Raw genomic sequence first — 18675 nt, 5'->3', positions numbered from 1 at the left:
ATGTCCGAAATCGGGATATAACCACGCCTACTTCCCATATAATAAGTGATTTCACATGATTTCTTCATTTTACATTACAAAAATCAAAAGCCCACAGGTTTTATTAAGGTATCTTATGTCTAAAAATAGTCGTACTTATGCCTATAGCTGGCCTTTTACCGAAAACATCCGTAATAATGCGGTTTAGAACTGAACATGAATTAAATCAATCCAGATCGTGGTCAAAGCTCATTAACCCAATGTAATGACTACCATTTCTATGGTTGATTATTTCCTCTTATACCCAATACATTATACAAGGTGCGTTCCAAAGTAAACACGACTTAAAAAAAATAGAACAAATGATTTTTCGGCATTGGAATTGAAAAAAAAATAGAACAAATGATTTTTTCGGCAAAATCAATTTATTTTATTCAAAATAGTCTCCTTCTGCTTCAATATAGCTTTTTGAACGGTCCAAAAGCATGTCGAACGAGTGTTTTAGCTCGTTGGCCGGTATGGCCGCCAGTATGCCGGTGCAAGCCTTTTGAATGGCCTCTACGACTGCATAACGCTTTCCTTTCATGGGCAAATGCATTTTCCCGTAAAGGAAGAAGTCGCACGGTGCCATATCAGGTGAATACGGGGAGTGGTTAATTGTTAAAATGTGATTTTGGTCAAATAATCGGTCATAAGCGCTGATCGAGGAGACGGCGCATTATCGTGCAACAAACGCCAACTTTCATTTTCGCGATATTCGGGCCGAATACGGCGCACCACACGCTTCAAAACTCCAAGGTAGAATACCGCATTAACGTTTTGGCCGGGTGGAACAAAGTCTTTGTGGACAATACCCTTGGAATTATAAAAACAAATCAGCATTGTCTTTACTTTTGACTTCTCCATGCGCGATGTTTTGGGTTTCGGCTCGTTCGGTGCCTTCCATTCAGCACTCTGGCATTTCGTTTTGCGATCATATTGGAAACACCACGTTTCGTCACCAGTCACAATATTGTAAAGGAAGTTTTTGTCGTTTTTGACCTCTTTAATGATGTCCTTCGAATGTTGGATTCTGAGCAATTTTTGGTCGTCAGTCAATTTGTGCGGAACAAACCGCGCACACACCTTTCGTAAGCACAAATGTTCGGTCAAAATGCAATAAATCGATGTTCAATTCCATTTCCATGAATTTCAATGATGATTTCGGCTGATTTTTGATGAATTCACGCAAAGTTTCGATGGAATTTCCGGTGATCACGGATTTTGTTTGGCCCACATGTTGATCGTCATTTATGTCCTCACGACCACTTTGAAAACGTTGAAACCACTCGTGCACTCTGCTACGGGATAGGCAATCATCGCCATAAACTTGTTTCATCAATTGAAATATTTCGGTAAAAGTTTTACCAATTTTAAAACAAAATTTAGTGTGGGCTTTTTGTTCCAAGCTCATTTTCGCACCGATAACACAAACATACTGACACTTAAAACGCAATAACTTCACTTCCAATCACTGAAATGTCATGAAATTGGAATTGGAAATTTGAAATGAATTGAAATCACTGGACAATCGATAAAGATAGAAGATTCTAACGCACCAGTCGACATATAGATGGCACCACCAGGGGGCGCTTGATTCAAAAAGTCCTGCTTACTTTGGAATGCACCTTGTATATCACAGTAGGATCGAAGAATTTATGCGCAAATTTGAGAGCTAGAGAGAGGGAGAGGTTAAATAAAAATCTTGGGAAAGAGTATGTGTTAATAGAAGTACAAAAAAAGTGGTCCCACTACTTATATATGAAGTCAAAAACTAACTCATAAAGCAATAATTACAGACTCTTCGAACCGCTCTCGTAAATGCACGCACGACTACAGCAATTATAATTAACATCTAGAATGGGCAGCCTGGTTAACACTAAAATATCTATTTCTTAAGCTGTATTTTGCTGCTAACTTACAATGTGGCAAGCGCATAAATGCTTGTAGGCATTATTACGCATGTTGGAAAATAAACGCAGTGGGCAGCCCACTGAGGACACCACTACATACACGTATACATATATCGATTTTCATAGCGCAGTTAGGCGCGAGACTCGGCATTAACAACAGTGGACACATGTTGCTTATGACTTAGTCTTATCGCGGTTGATAGGCGACTTATTATTTATGTTCATGTGTGCGATAAGAAAGAGTGTTAACAAGCGACCAGCGACAGCAACAACAAGCAGGTATACATATATGTATGTATATATATATACATATACATATATATATAGGCACACACATATGCTCCATATAATAATTGCTACAAATGTGCGCAAACTTACATATTAATGCAAATATTGCCTTCGCTGAACTGAGTTCGTTGCAAGCAATGCTGTGTGGCAGCAAAAATCGTTGTGGTGGCAGCAACAGCAATACCAGCAGCAATTAGAACGCTCATTAGAGAAACGCAACTGTGGCTGTACGATAAATTAACATCAGTAGCGCAGCAACAACAACAACAGCGACGGTGGCCACTGTCACTATTTAAAGTAGACAACAACAACAACAACAACTAACTGCTAGCAAAATAAGAGCAGCCATAACACATTCATAGCCAGTTGTCAGTTGATTATAAGTCACAGTCGTAAACAGTAGCAACACTTGTGTGTGCAACAACATGCTACAGCAACAACAAGAACACATATTGCTGTTGCTGTGACTGTGGCTGTGACTGCAATGACAGTAGTCGGGCGCGCATGCGCTGGCATAGTGATTAAGTGCGATTTATGCTTGCACAAAGTTGTTGTCGCCGTTGTAGTTGTTGTTGCTTTTACTATAAGTAGCTGTAATTCTTGTTGCAGCAGCAGCAGCAGCAGCGACTAACTATTGCAACTTTGTAGTGTGTTGATTTAAGCGTTTGAAATTGTAGCCTACCTCATGTGAAGGCATGTCGGGGCTCAAACAAACACACACATGAAGGAGATCTCACATTCACACACACATGCAGACGCAACATTATTATGCGTCAGCTGCAAACTAGTAAGCCATATAGTTGCATATACCTGTGGATATTTGTTTGCTGTCCTGTCACCAGCCAGCTGCGCCATCATCAATATATTGCTCAGCAGAACGGTGCAACACAATTTTTTTGGCCACTTTTCACCTTCTGGCCGGCAGCTGGTGCTGGCAATAGCGCTTGCAGCAACTTAAGTTGACTTGTTGTCACAGCAAAAGCAGCAAGCAACAAGCAGCGAACAGTTTGCTGTTGCTAGTTGCATATGCGCAAAGTTGTTGTTGTTTTTTGCACATTGTCACTTAGCGGCAGTCAAAATTGAATTTGAAAGTCCAGTTGCTGCTTTGTCCTGCAACTTTTTTCTCAGCGCCTCATATTGTTGCAGCCTGACGAAATGTCTCTGTATATTGTTGTTGTTGTTGTTGTTGCGAGTTTGTACGCTTATTGCTGTCAGCGTTGTATGCTCTTAGTTTTAATTGATTTGTGTCCACGCTGCAGCGTTGGCAACAACAGCCACTTGTTATTGCCACTTTTTTGCTGCGCACTTTTCTATTTTATTTTATTTTATTTGATTTCTTCGTTTATTTATTGTTTTCCTTTGCACACTTTTTACAATTATTTTTGCTGCTACAATTCAATTATTAAAGTATAAATGCGTTTGTCTGCCGCTTCGTATGTGATTGCGACAACAGTTTGCGCCAATTATTGTCGGACACTCATTGTTTTTTGCCAACGTCACCGGCGGAATACGAGCACAGAGCTATGACAATGCGACAATGACAAACGAGACAGTACAAAATATTATTATACCCGAGTATAATGTGGACAACGTGGAAACGGTTGTTGTCAATAGACAGACGATATAGCACTTATAGCTAAAGAAAAGTTCCGTTTACGACATCCGTCTGCAACCAGCGGATACGGTGAAATATCTTGGGCTCATCCTGGATAGAAAGCCTTCATGCAAGCAAAATATCGCAGAGGGAACAAAAAAGGCATCGATTGCCTTATTCTGCGGTAGAGAAGCCATTGGCAAAAGGTGGGATCTTTCACCGAACGTGATCTTCTGGCTCTACGACACCATCGTCAAGTCCAATATGTTTTACGGAGTCTGTGTGGTGCACTAAAGTCCACGCCAACCATGTCACTTAACGCCATCTTGCACATGTTGGCCGTAGACATCGTTGAAAGGTGTATGGCTGCGAAAGTCACTAGCAGACTCAGAGAATCTGGGTTCTTAAAAGAACACTTATCTGAACTCTTGGATATTCTCACACCCTTTGACTTTATGCCAAATCACTTGGACCATGGAGTCGCCCAACCGAACTCTAGAGGCTCCGTTTTTGCTCATATACAGATGAGGGAGTTGTGGGTGGAAAAAAAGGCGTTGGAGGAGAAGGGCAATGAGCTTTTTTGAGGATGGGTCAAAGCTTGGGGGGAAGGTTGGTTGAGAGGGTTTGCTGTCAGGAGCTCTCTATCAACTGCAGCTTCAGACTTCCTGACTATTACAGTGACTTCCATGCCGAGGTTGCAGCCATGAAGATAGAAGCAGATCTACTGCTCCGGAGTGCAGCCTCCTTCAGAGAAGTGAACATTCACTAAGATAGCAGAGCGGCGACACTAGCCTTGAACTCATTAATAGTGCGTTCAGGGTTGGTCGAGAAGTTCCTAGTCTCGAGTTTTTGTGATAAGACTGGTATGGGTGCCAGTCCATAGCGGAATCGCAGGAAAATGCAAACCTGATGAGCTAGAAAGGAAAGGTACCCTAGTACTGTTATCGGTAGAATGGGAGCGTGTCGTTGCTCCCGTATCCTCTTGCATTCTGCTACTAGATAGCTTGCCTTCGCGAACCTTGGCCAGCGCTGGGTCACCATTGGTACATGCGCTTTCGAAAAAGGCTTTTGGCCCAAAATCGATCGCAAGAGATAAAGTGATCTTTTTGCCCTCAGGAAATTTTGGGGCTTTTAACAGACCATTGCCTTACTGGCATCCATGCTGCAAGATTGGGAATCTTAACAGGCGCCATCTGCAGAAGCTATATGGAAGAAGATGAGGTGCTAACAACTTAACACTTCCTTCTTGACTGTCCCTCGTTTAGGAGGTCAGACTTAAACACTTGGCTGCGCATATTTTCAGACATCCCACCAAACTGACGGGAGTGGCAATTAAACACCTGTGCAAATTTGTATTGCCTACTAAGCGTTTCGCAAATTTATTTATATTCGAAGACTGGAGTTCTTCTTTTCTATGGCTTTACAAAGGACTATATGTACATATATGTATGTATATAGTTCCATAGTTTTTCTTTTTAATTAAGTGGGCAAGATTTGGTCTCAGCTTCCATTGTGCCATTGTCTTATTATTATATGTAATTTTTAAGTTGGAGATATTTTCTTCTACTACAAACTAATACTAAATCTACAGAATTCCAAACCCGGTATAATGTTCATATTAAAAGCTATTATTAATAATAATTCTCTGGTAAAATATAATGCAATGACTTACAAAGGCATGTAGTTTACCAATCTCAAATGTTTATTTCAAAATCTAACGTTATTTGGTGGAAAAGTTACGGAACACCCATCGTACACAGCAATAATGAGGCTTATTTCCTACTTAACGGGCCCTTGCATTAGTACAATTTTTGTAGTTGAGGAACAAACAAGCTTAAAACTACACTAAGTCCTAAGTCCTTGTATCAAGCATCTAGAACAAGTTAAATTCGAATTTTTTGTAGGTGCGTACTTCTTCTTCTCCTTCTCTGCCTCTTTTTAACTTTCCATGTCAAAGCCAATTAATTTATTTTTGTATTCATTTTAACGAATTTGTTTTTAACCGAAAATATATATACAAAAAAGAAGAGCAAGAAACTATTATATTTGAGTTCGAAAACGGAAAAATTATACCAGGTCTTATTTGAAGAAATACAGTGTGCTCATATAAATATTTCCAAAGCAAAACTGTAATTTCAAATTATTTCAACTGGTACTTTTGGGCAATATATATTTTTATATAGAACGAGATAAAGGCGATGGATCTTTGTGTGAAATATAGGTTTTGTTTTTTAATTTTCAATACTTTCATTGGGCTTCCGTCCGAATGTAGTAAGTCCTTATTTATTACATATTCATTTTGTTTTTGAACGCAAACATTTTAAAAGGAGTCGCCTTGTGCTTGGTGTGTTTCGGGTGCAAAAATGTCGAACATTGCATGCAGAAAAACCGACATAATTAAAATATAAATGCCAGTATTTGTTTCCATGCAATTACTTACTATATGATTATGCAATAAATGTGACATAGTGACATATTAATAGGCATTTAAATAAATATGTTCATAGCTAAGACTTAGCCGTTTGTTTTGTTCACCGACAAATCACCCAATTTTTTATTAGTTCGCTACTAAATGTGAAGTTGAAAGTGAGAGTAGTTTTCTGTAGGAAATATAATTTATTATGTAAGCATGCTTAGTGTCACTGTGGCATGCATCTATTTCCCGAAAATCAAAATTTTAGCAGTTCAATGAATTTTTGATGTGGGTTGATGAAATGATTGTACTCAGGTGTAAAATGAGAGAGGGATGGTTATGTGTTGGAAACTTTAATTTCAGAATGTTTCATGTGTTTATTTATCAGTTATGAATTTAACTCTTCTGAATATTAACGGTTTACGATAATGGATCGCTAATGCGCTGAACTAAATACATGAAATTTTCCATTAGGGTGGGTAAAAAAAGTAAATTTCTGTAACTGCTAACAAGAAAACAAAATAGAAAACTGCAAGGGGGAGGACCTTCTCATTACACTTACGTATAAGATCTCATACTCGCAGAGGCTCTTTTAGAGATGACTAAGAATAAATTTTTCAGAGCATCTTGCGAAAAACAAAATATTTGGTTCTTTATTTTTACCAATAAGCTAAAAGTATCATGTTGAGCCACACTCAGGAGCCCCGAAAACGAATATCACCGTTGTTAACGAGAAAAAAAGCGATAATCATTTATTGGCCGGCCGCAGATTGAAGTTGGGTGATATAGCTGAGTTGGCATCTAAAAAACTGTGTGGGTCACTTCCTTCAGCAAATTATGGGATAGAGAAATCTGTGGACGGGATGGGTAGAGCAAAGGGAAGGGCAATTGTTACACCACTTCAGTGTTTCTGAAGCGCAATAGAAGTTATGTCTGTGTCGTTGTATGGCAGTTGCTTAAAACATAAATTCAGTGGTATACACCAGCAACCAAAGGGGTAAAATGAACTTCACCAGACAAATCTGCTCGGAAGAAGGGGACAACTGTTCCAACGAAAAAGGCAATATGATGTATTCTTTTTTCTTCAGAAGTGCAAAAGGGCATCGTCATCTATTCTTGCTGTGCAGATCGCCTCCAAGTTAGTGCAGCCTGCGTATACCGCCTTCACGTCCTTTCAACTCCTGGACGGTTTTAGCTTTGAAATTGGATTATGCGTAGGACTAGCTCTATAGGATTTTGGTGGTTGCGGCATTCTGACACCTGAGTTTGATGGGATGACACCAACTCCAACTTCAGACTTTCTGACTATTGCAGTGTATTACAAGCAGAGGGTGCAGCCATTGAGGTAGCAGTAGATTTACTGCTCCGGTGTACAGTTCCGCGTTTGGGAGGTAAAGACTTAAACACTTGGGAGCGCATAACTTCAGACATCCCACCGAACTGGCGGGAGTGGAAATAAAACGCACGTGCAAATTTTTATTAGCCACTAAGCGTTTTGCTAATTTATAAGTTCGAACACAGGAGGTCTTCATTTCTATGGCTTCCCAAAGTACTACTTATAGCTGTCCACGTGTGATCTCTTTAGATCAGCCATCGAACCTAGGCTAACCTAACCATCTCAAATGCCAAAAAAAAATCCTTTTTATAAAAAAATCGTGGGATATGGGCGTAGAAATCAAAGTAGGAAAAACACATTTCGGAAGAGGAAGAGTGAAAATGTAGGCTATAAAACAAAATGAAAAAAAGCCATCTTTTCTTTCTTCCTTATTAAAAGAAAATAAACAACCAAATATCACAGAAACAATTACACTTATCTTCATCGCCTAACAAAATAGCAAAAAATCGCATAAAATAATTTTACGAGTGGCGTGAAATAAGCGATGCCACATTATAAACATCTAAATATGGACAAAAATACAAACAGTCGTAGTCGTACAAACATATACACAGATACATAGATGTATGTTGTAATTTGTTGCCAGCAACAGTTTAGATTTTTGTGTGAGTATTCGATAGGTGGCAAAACATAATTTCGTATGATTGTATAAACATAACTTATATATGTATAAATGGGTATGTGAGCAACTGAAATGAATACATAAAATTGTACGCAGGTGTATAATGACAGTGACGGCTTCATCAACAAATTGTTAATATAAGAAATAAATAAAACATTGTGAGAAGCAATAAAACACAATTAAGACGCTGGCAAACCACAACAAATGTATATATGTATATATATATATATATAAATAAGTATGTAGACATGTTCATATGTAATAGCTAAGAAAAAACTGAAGCGTTTAAAAGTGATAAAACAAAATTAAAGAGCTCTTAGCGGAAAATTAAAAATAAAAACCAACAACAATAAAAAAAATGCAACAACTGCAGCATCATACCACAAGTAGACTGGTGTGTATGTGCGAGCCAACGTTGTTTGCGCTGAGATATTTATATAGTTGCGTATTTCTGCTTGATAATTTACTGTTGTTATTCCAGAATTGTGAATAATGCTTAATTCACATTCGCAGATAATCAACTCATGTTAGTAAGCTACCTTTGTCGAATATTTGAAATACACAATAACAATTTATGAGAAATGAATGGTTAGTGAAAATTGGGAAACTTATTTTAGCTGCGTGCAAATGATGGGAACCGCAGTTACACGTATTTATGTACTAAGCAAAAAGAAAAAAAAAAATAAAAAAATAAAAAATAAAAAAAGATAAAAATAAAAAAAATAAAGGAAAAGAAAAAATAATTGTAAATAAAAAATGAAATAAATAAACAAAGCTTAAGGAGAAATGAAATGTTTAGGAAAAAATAACAGTAACTACATATAAATGTGCTTTTCATTGATATTGTGCACGAGTTATGTTAGTATAATATATATACAACATTCATTTGTGAAATGAATCTTAAGACTAACTTATAATATTCTTATTAAGCTTATACGAGACCTTAATATCGTACGTACATATGAGTTATTATCGTAATCCCTCCACTAGGATGGTTGCCAGACTGTTATGTTAGGCTACGTAACTCACGCCTTTCTAAGAAAATATAAGTTTTCGGTAGTCTTAATTCGTATGCCGGAAGTTTACCATACCTCGCGTTCTAAAATTTTGCAAAGTCATTTCAATGACTGAAAAAACCACTTTAAAACAAGAAAAAATGTTGATTTCGGGTGGATGGAAGCTATAATACCTTTCATAGGTGCATTTTTTATAGCTTGAGATGGCAACAGAACTCGACATCGTTCGTTCGAATGATTTTGGTGGATATTTTAGGTATGAACGCTTCCTTGTTTGACTCGTCCCGAAAAAGCTGATGTTTTCTTCAAAAAAAAGAAATATTATAATCCGAAAATGCAATGAATACCATTGATCAACCACTGTATTCACTACATTTGGCTCCGTGTGATTTTTTCCTGTTCCCCAAACTAAAACTGCTGCTCCCTTGAACCCGTTTTTAGTCGATCAAGAAGATAAAAAAACATCGCTGAAGGAGCTGAAAGCCTTTTATTTACAATTGACTTTTGGTGGTTTTTTTAGACATCATCAGGTACTTCCTCTTTAACACGAATGTATTAAGTTTAAATTGTTAAATAGCCAAAGCGGATTATCACAATGCTCCGATACATTTTAATCTAATTTTGACTGATTTTCCGATCATTTACGAACGGTTCTGTAACTTTTTCCGATTAACACGATATAAATATCCAGTTCGGAAAATATATTAATTAATTTAAAGAGAATTGGCTTTATAACCGGACAATGTCTATACACTTGAGAGAATTCTTAAAGATATTTGGGGAATGTTTGTTTCATACTTCAACAACGAATTGAAAAACAAAAATTAGTTGAAACAACTTAAGGTTATCCCAGTCAAAAATGCGTGAAAAATAGTATTCCTATGAGAAGATTTTGGAGTGGACTTTTAGAACTAGGTCTCTCTTCGTTGAAAGAGGACTGTACTTTTCAATTGCCCACTCTACGACTTCGAAGTTAGGACTGTTAACAGTGACATGGGACCAAGTCGACGACTTTTTGTTTGATGACAGGAGATTTTTCGTCTTGCCCTCGTTTACTTACGAACAGTCCTGAAAATATACTTGAAAATCTAAAAAGGTTCACCAGATTTACTGTTCCTACCTTACGTTTGTATTTTAATTAGTACATAATATTAATTGTAACAGTTTCGAGGCAATTTTTTTTCCAGATCCCTTCTCATATGACAGAGGGGAGCAGCTTTTGACCATCATTTCTCATTTGAGAAACGTTTCGAGATCTTCTTGTATGCCGACTTCAACCTAAGCAGTTCAACAAAATCGAACGCTACGCACAGTGGAAAAATGACATCGAAATCACAACAACAAAAAAAAGATGTGGAATGTGAATTTCACATTTGGGTGTTATAAATAATATATTTTCCGTTTATTTTTTGAATACTTTAGATGCTTTGTTGCGATACGCTGCGAAAATGCAGTGAATGGCTTGAATACGCACCAGAAATGGCAAAACAATGGTGGATACTAATAATTTATGATATACGTACATATACGATCACTGAAGCTGGTAGCGCTGCTAACAGATTCACATAAAGTCTTTATCTCGCGCATGCGCGGTTTTTTTGATTTACTTATGTTATCTAAGAGAAGAAAATTAATGAAATAGTTTAAATATTTCGTAAAATTCGGCGTAGACATATTTAATCAGAATTATTATATAAAATTGTGTGAGATTTTCCACAAAGTGAACGCCTTGCAAGCAAATCATTTTGCACCACTTGAAATTGTGTGTTTGATTTTATCGTTGTTTGTTGTTTTTGTTTTCTTTTGTATGATTTATTGTTTACGGCGTTTAGAGTTGCCTTATCTGATGTTGTCTACGCCCACAGCAATTAATCACAAGAGTTGGAAAATGAAGTCCATATCGCCGTTTTCACATAATATCAATTTGTTTGTGTTGGCACTTGAGCATTCGGCGTTGATTTCCCATTGTTTTGTTCGGTCTACAATCGATCGGCTCGTTACTAATTGCACACCATTGTAATAAATACTGCTTGTGCCATATATGGTAGATATATGTATGTGCATGGTTTTTCAAGTGCAAGCTCATATGATTTAGAAAATAATAAAAATAAAAGCAAAACATTTAGAAACTAGCTGATTTATCAGAAAATTGTTTCGTTAGTTTAATAAGTTTTGTCGAAAATTTCATTTTTTATTATTATTAAGAGTTTCCAAATCTTTCTTGTTGTGAACAAACAGCTGCCAAACACACATTAATTGACATATGGAGATCAAACTTCACGCGAACATAAAAACTATTGTATGCAATTGGAAAGAAAAATTTATCGAATCGGTTGATCCGGGTTAAATTTAATTTTCTGGATGTAAATGGTCCACTTGAGGTTCTGAAGTAATACCTGATTTAGTTGGATTCCTTAAAAAATTTGATATCGATCGGTCAGTTTGTATGACAGCTATATGCTATAGTTAATCGATCTGAGCATATTTTTCGGAGATTGCATCTCTGCCTTAGACAATAACCTATGCCAAATTTCGTAAAGATATTTCGTCAAATGAAAAAGTTTTCTGGCACTTTATTCCGCAGCTCTATGCTATAGTGATACGATATCGGCGATACCAACAGATGAGAGCTTCTTAGGAAAAAAGGACGTATACAAGAGTTCAGATTGATATCTCAAAAACTGTTAGACTAGCGTATATACAGATAAAGAGATAGACGGGTAGACAGACGGACAGTCAGGCGGACATGATACATGATATATACTCTCTGAGATTTCCTGTATATTACAAACTTGCTGGCAAACTTAAAGGTATGTTCAGGGTATGAAAATAAAAGCTTTTACTCTATTTGCATAGTAGGACTAAAACTGTAGTGAAATAGTGTTTCTAACAGATTTTGACCCATTGAAATGTTTTGTTCTTTATACTTTTTTCACCAAAACTTATGCAGCTGCCAGAACTTGCTGCTGTGATAGGATTTCTGACTGGAAAGTATCCAAAAGGCTCACATACGGTGAGGTTATCTACTGGTATCTTATCGAACGCAAATTGCCAAAGCTGTATGGAAGAAGGCGAGGTGGAATTATCTACACATCTTCTTCCAAACCATCGAGCTTTTGCCAGTTGCCAGTGAAGTTCAAGCCACTCGGTAGACATACTTTTGGAAAAATTAATGTATTTGCTGGGATTAATATTAGCCAATTTAACCAATGTGTGGTATGGACAAAGAGCTTCGTATTTGTATAAAGCCTTGGTGATCTATAGTTTTGGGAGTCACAAAGGGCCAGCGTTCATAGCTGCCTAGCAGGATCTTGCATCACCTTTGGTGCCCTACGACCTAATCTAAACTCGTTTCTCGTTCTTGCATCAACTACCTGTATATACATATATGAAAAGGAGAGAGAGAATGAAAGGATAATAGTACAGGCCTTCTAGAGCTGCCTGCAGCTTAAAAACAGTGCAACAGATATGGTACTGTGTAATTTCATAACTTACAAAAATCTGACGACATTCAGTTCATTATATTATAAATACATACATTATCTTCGAATAGTGTGATTTTGGATGAGGCTGGATAACAAACTACGCCTACTTTCAAATCTTTCTTTCTGTTTCCGTAGCATCGATATACCGAATATACTAATCTCAGTTCGGATTATATACATACAGAGTTTGTCCGGGAAGTATTAGGACTGAGTCAATTAAAAAAAAATTATTGAACTAATCGTTGCAATTCTTTAAAAACTTTCAAAATAGACTCTTTCTGCGTCGATGCAAGGCGTCACGGAAGACATTCTCCATAATAGCCTTGAGACTCGAGGTTCATGCTGCTTGGTTCCCTTCTGCCATCTCAAAACGCTTACCTTTCATCGGCCTTTTCAGGCAAGGAAAAAAAAAGTCCGTGCGGGGCCACACCTGAGCTGTAGGGAGGTTGCGGAAGCGTTGGGATGCCGGCCTTGGTTAAGTAGCTGTTCACAAGAAAGGCGGTGTGAGCCGGGGCGTTGTCGTGGTGCAACTTCCAATCGGCTGCGATGTTTTGTCGGACCCGATTGAACCTTCGTTTGAGTCTCTTGAGAACTTCCACGTAAAACTTGGCGTTGGCGGTTTGTTCAGGAGGAACAAATTCATGGTGGACGATGCCTTTGATGTCAAAAAAGACAATGAGCATCGTTTTCACTTTGGATTTGCTCATTGATCAGCGACCTCTTTCCGGCCTCCAAAAAGGTCTAGTGCCACCGAAACACACCACTTCTCGTTAAAGCAAGATATGGATAAACCTGCTTGATCATATCAAGCGTCTCTGCCGCAGACCGAGTTTCACACAGAATTTAATCGCGTACCTCTGCTCCAACGAGCGCTGCATTTTCGGCTTGCGCCACTCACAGAAACACGTCGCGCGAAAATGTTTGTCCTGACGCTCCACGTGCTCGGAGACAACTGACTGCTTGTTCGTTAGCTGGAATGCCCTCTACCGAATCCGAAGTATGGTCAACTCAAAGAACTGACAATTTAATGAAATACAATTCTTAATGAAATTGATCGTTTGCGTCGGAAATAATAAAAGGTATAATTGTATTAAATCGATGAATACCACGAAACCACTCAAGAAATTGCTATGTGGAGATACATATGCATCTATGTTATGTACAAACATTCTGCAATAATATCTAGTTCCAGTTTGGTAAATAAACTCATTTTGAAATTTCTTATCAATTATATACGTATGTACATATGAATACACAAACATATGACTTTAACTTGCATCAGGGAGCTATGAATTCACCAACAATTTGCTATTAAATTTACACATTTTATCATCATCATTCAATTAGCAATAAATGAAAGCCAATATAACAAAATCTCGTTGGCACAAATCGATCAAAGGCGAGCGAAGCAAAACAAAAACAAATAAAGCAGAAAATACACCGCAAATCTAAAGCCAAAGCCAAAGAAAAAAATAACTAGGGCAATGACTGTCGATTGGCTGTGGACCGACAACAGGCGGCCGTTGGCAATTGTTACGGCAGCAGCAACAGCAACCTCCTTAGCTGCCAAATTGATGGCTTAGCGCATGACAACAAAAGCGGCTCAGATTTGTGGTGCAACACGCGCGCAAAACAATCACAAATGCAAAAAGCAATGAACAAACGCTGATCAACAAATCTGCGCACAGTGGTGGGCAGGAAAATAAGGCAACAATAAGGGATTGAAAGTAAAACAAAAGAAACAAGAAAAACGTTAATTTGGGCAGCACCAAAGCTATAATAACCCTCACAGGACTTTGTATAGCATAATGGGGTATACAAGGAACTTCATACTTTTTTTTGTTTGGTTAGTTTATGTGACAGCTGAATGTTATATTGGTCACATCTGAATGATTTCTAAGGGGATTGTAGCGGTCTCTTGTATAATAACCCATGGAAATTTCCTTAAGCAAGCTCTTGATACCGATCTTTCAGTTTGCCTTTTTTATGCTCTAATGATCTGATCTGAATCATTTCTTTGCAGTTTCTATTTTTGCCTTAGATGAATTTGTTGGAGATATTTCGTCAAAAGAAAAAGATTTCCATACAATTACTGTATTCCGCTCGTTCAGATAAATAGCTATATGCAAAATTTCAGGTCGATATCTCAAGTCAGCTCGTGTATATACAAGCAGACATTGCTACATCGGCTCAGCTCGTCACGCTGATCATTTATACTATATGTATATAATTTAGAGGGTCGCCAATGTTTTCTTTTCGGTATTACACACATCGTGCCAAACTTAATATAGTCTGCTCAGGGTATAAATATAACAGAATAGCTGACAAAAGCTAGAGGCTAATGGTTTCGCGGTCCCATACATCTTCGGTAAGTTCAAGGAAACGTATATTTCTAACGAGACGAAGCTATGTTCTTGCTATAAACTTGTGGGTACAACAAGTACATCACTTTGAAATATCAAATGTCAAATGCATTATATGTATGTATTTGCAAATCTTAAAAAAAAATAGTAAATAGGAATCTCAAGAATCGGCAAAACGCTTTCAAATTGAAATTTCGACCATTAAGAAACTATGATACTATTAAATAAATGCGGTAAAGATTTTTCTTGGGATTGACGCAGTATCTTATACAGTTAAAGGGTACTGATATTCGGACCTTAAATTATAACGATTGTTACTAAAACAAGTATTCCGCTAGGTGGCGCAGAAGTTGAATTATTATAAAACCCTATTTTTATCGGATTTGTTTTATGTCTATTATATTTCTGTGCCGTGATTTTACCAAAACTTAACCTAACTGTTTTCCGGTTTCTGACTAGGCAAAAACTTGGTCAACAAACGCCCAAAAAGAAAGAAAAACAAGTTCCTCGATTTCGTAAAACTCACGAAGTGTGAGCGCAAGGTTGGAAGATACGGCAAGATATCATTGTTTGTAATTATACTCATACTAATATAGGGTTATTGGGTATTATAAATATATTAAAAAAAGTATTTATTGTAATCGCAACAGACAGCCGAACGATTTTCTACTCGACTTGCACTCCTGCTCTCTGAGATCACTTACAGCAACTTGGTATAAGGAAACTGTGAGACGTCATTTCAAGCTTCTTACGTACAGCTGTAAACGAAACTATTGGTTTTCGAAAAAGGCAAAAGAAAAACTGGTATGATATGGAGTGTCCTGACGCAGTGGAGAGGGAGCAGATTGCCTACCTCGCAACGTTACAATTGACACTTGGGGGATGGGATAGATATCGAGGGAAAGGAGACGCATGTACAGACAAACAAGGAGAGAGACCGAAATGCTTGAGTACGAAGAGCTTGACAAGCTGGCCGACAGAGGTAATACATGAAAATTCAACGAAAAGATGCGGCGACTAACAGGAGATTTCAAGACCGGAGCATACTCTTGTAGAACCCCCAGAGGTGATCTAGTGACTGATGCCCAGACCAAACTGAAATTATGGAGGGAACACTTCTCCCATCTGCTAAAAAGCAGTGAAAACTTAACACCATGAGATGGTAAACCTGATTCCCGACCATGAATAAGTTCGAATAGCAATTACCCGCCTGAAGAACAACAAAGCGGTGAGGGCCGATAGATTACCAGCCAAGCTATTAAAATACAGCGGCGAAGAACTGATAAGAAGTATGCATAAGCTATAAGGGAGACCCCACAATCTGCGCCAACTACCGAAGGAAAAGCCTCTGCAACATCGTATATAAGGTTCTATCGAGCGTATTGTGGGAAATATTAAAGCCCAACGGCAACAAACTGATTGGACTTTAGAAGTGTGGCTTTATCCCTGAAAAATCAACAACTGACCAAATATTCACCATGCGCCAAATCTTGGAAAGGACCCTTGAAAAAAGGATCAACACACACCACCACTTCGTTGATTTTATAGCTATTTTTAACAGCACGAAAGGCGTCGAAAAGAGCTGCCTATATACCGCTATGTCTAAATTTGGTATCCCCGCTAAACTAATACGGTTGTGTAAACTGACGTTGAGCAATATGAAAAGTTCGGTCAGGATAGGGAAGGACCTCTCCGAGCCGTTCTATACCAAACGAGGTTTCAGACAAGGCGATTCCCTATTTGGCGACTTCATCTCTTGCAACTAGGTGCTACTTCGGTGCATAGGCATGGACGATGATAAAATAGGCATGATAACGGAGTTACGAGTTTTCGAGAGAAAAATTCTGCGGAAGATTTATGGTCCTTTGCGTGTTAGCCACGGCGAATACCGTATTCGATGGAACGATGAGCTGTATGAGATATACGACGACATTGACATAGTTCAGTGAATTAAAAGACAGCGGCTGCGCTGTCGTCTGAATAGATGAAAACACTCCAGCTCTGAAAGTATTTGATGCAGTACCCGCTGGGGGAAGCAGAGGAAGGGGAAGACCTCCACCCCATTGGAAAGTCCAGGTGGAGAGCGACATATCTAGACTTGGAATTTTCAATTGGCGCCAAACAGCGAAAAGGAAGAACGACTGGCGCGTTGTTGTAAACTCAGCTATAATCACGTAAGCGGTGTCTAGGCCAATAAAGAAGAAGAAGGTATTGAAATAATTAATCCAACCTTCCAAGTGACGTAATTGAGCCAAACGGACAATAGTCGAAAGGAATAACCAAAAACAGTTCTTTGCGCAATAATGAGAAAAATTAACTCTTCTATGTTCTCACTAAGTTTTTGAAGATTTTAGTTAAATTTTTCTAAAATTGAATTAGAAAAATTTATTGAATAATCAATTTGTTGCTACAATTCTCAAATTTGTATTTTGTGTGCTCTAAAATGATGAATATATGTATATTAATATTGCATCAGTGCCACATTAATGCAGCCACTACTGTAACTGTGCGCATACAAACACCAACAACGCGGCGAGCAAATCGTGTGCGAATAATTGTTGGCTTTAGCGGGCGATCGATGGGAAATGGAGTGATGGCTTTAACTGGCTCGCAGGCAAGCAGACTCGAACATAAGCAGCTTTAGTAGCAGCGAAAATAAATAAAAGAGCTTAGTAAGAGCGGCAGCCGACGCTAAGGAATTGGCTATAAATCGATCGATTTATATACAAAGTTGCAGAGCTTTACTTTTTATTATACGCTGCCTTTAATAGGCTTCGCCTACCCCTTACAGTCAGTCACCTGCTATTCGAAGCTTTACTCCAATAAATAGATTTGTTTGAATGTATGTATTTATATACACGTCTATATGTAAGCGGCAAATTTTGGTAGTGCACGGGCGCAAAATAAATCGCACGGTTGAATTGTTGGCACCATGCTGCATGTTGTCACATGTTGCATGCTGTTTGTGGCACGTTTTTGGCTGCATTGCTGGCGGATGGCTTATGGCTGATAAGCGATTGGCTTAAATGCGACTACATGCACTCGCACATATGTGCTATTATTGTTTTTATTGTTCTCCTCAGTTGGTAAATGCGTTATTTGTTAATAGTTTTTGTTTTTGTTGTCCAATTTGTCAATGATTGATTGCGAAAATGCGGCGTTCGTGCAACAATTTTCGCTCGACACATGTGTGTATGCGCGCAGGTATGTATGTATGTATGTATATATGTAAGTTTATGTGTGATTTTGAATTGCGTGAGTATACAAATTATTAGAGCAGTACTCACCAGCAAAGCTGTGTGTGTGTTAGTGTTCGGCGCTCCTTTAATAGTTTGCCTCATGGGCGTCTGTGGGTGTTGGCTGCGCATGGAACCAGGAAATATTGTTTACTCGCAACTTCATTGATTAAGATGTCACTCGATAATGCTTTAAATGAAATGCATTTCTAATGGAAAGTGTCACCGCGGCAAGTCTACAAAAAAGCGTTTATACAAAATGCATTACTTCGTATGTACATAGCATACATAAATATTTGGGTTTATACATACATATGTACATGGAACACAC

General features: G+C 38.1%; 1 protein-coding gene and 1 long non-coding RNA gene across 2 annotated transcripts in view; one reads left to right on the top strand and one right to left on the bottom strand.

Annotated features, from left to right (window-relative positions):
• Positions 1-18675, top strand: part of LOC126756471 (keratin, type II cytoskeletal 6A) — a 276027-nt gene that overhangs the window by 30252 nt on the left and 227100 nt on the right. The window lies entirely within an intron of this gene.
• LOC126756485 (uncharacterized) overlaps positions 18419-18675 on the bottom strand; it is a 164810-nt gene continuing 164553 nt past the window's right edge. The window contains exon 4 of the long non-coding RNA XR_007666587.1: positions 18419-18580. This is a non-coding gene — a long non-coding RNA (uncharacterized LOC126756485). The remainder of the gene's footprint in view (positions 18581-18675) is intronic.

Source organism: Bactrocera neohumeralis, chromosome 4 (assembly GCF_024586455.1).
Source record: "Bactrocera neohumeralis isolate Rockhampton chromosome 4, APGP_CSIRO_Bneo_wtdbg2-racon-allhic-juicebox.fasta_v2, whole genome shotgun sequence".
Classification (NCBI taxonomy): domain Eukaryota; kingdom Metazoa; phylum Arthropoda; class Insecta; order Diptera; family Tephritidae; genus Bactrocera; species Bactrocera neohumeralis.
The sequence above is the reverse complement of the archived record's forward strand: the minus strand, read 5'-3'. Positions and strand labels throughout refer to the sequence as shown.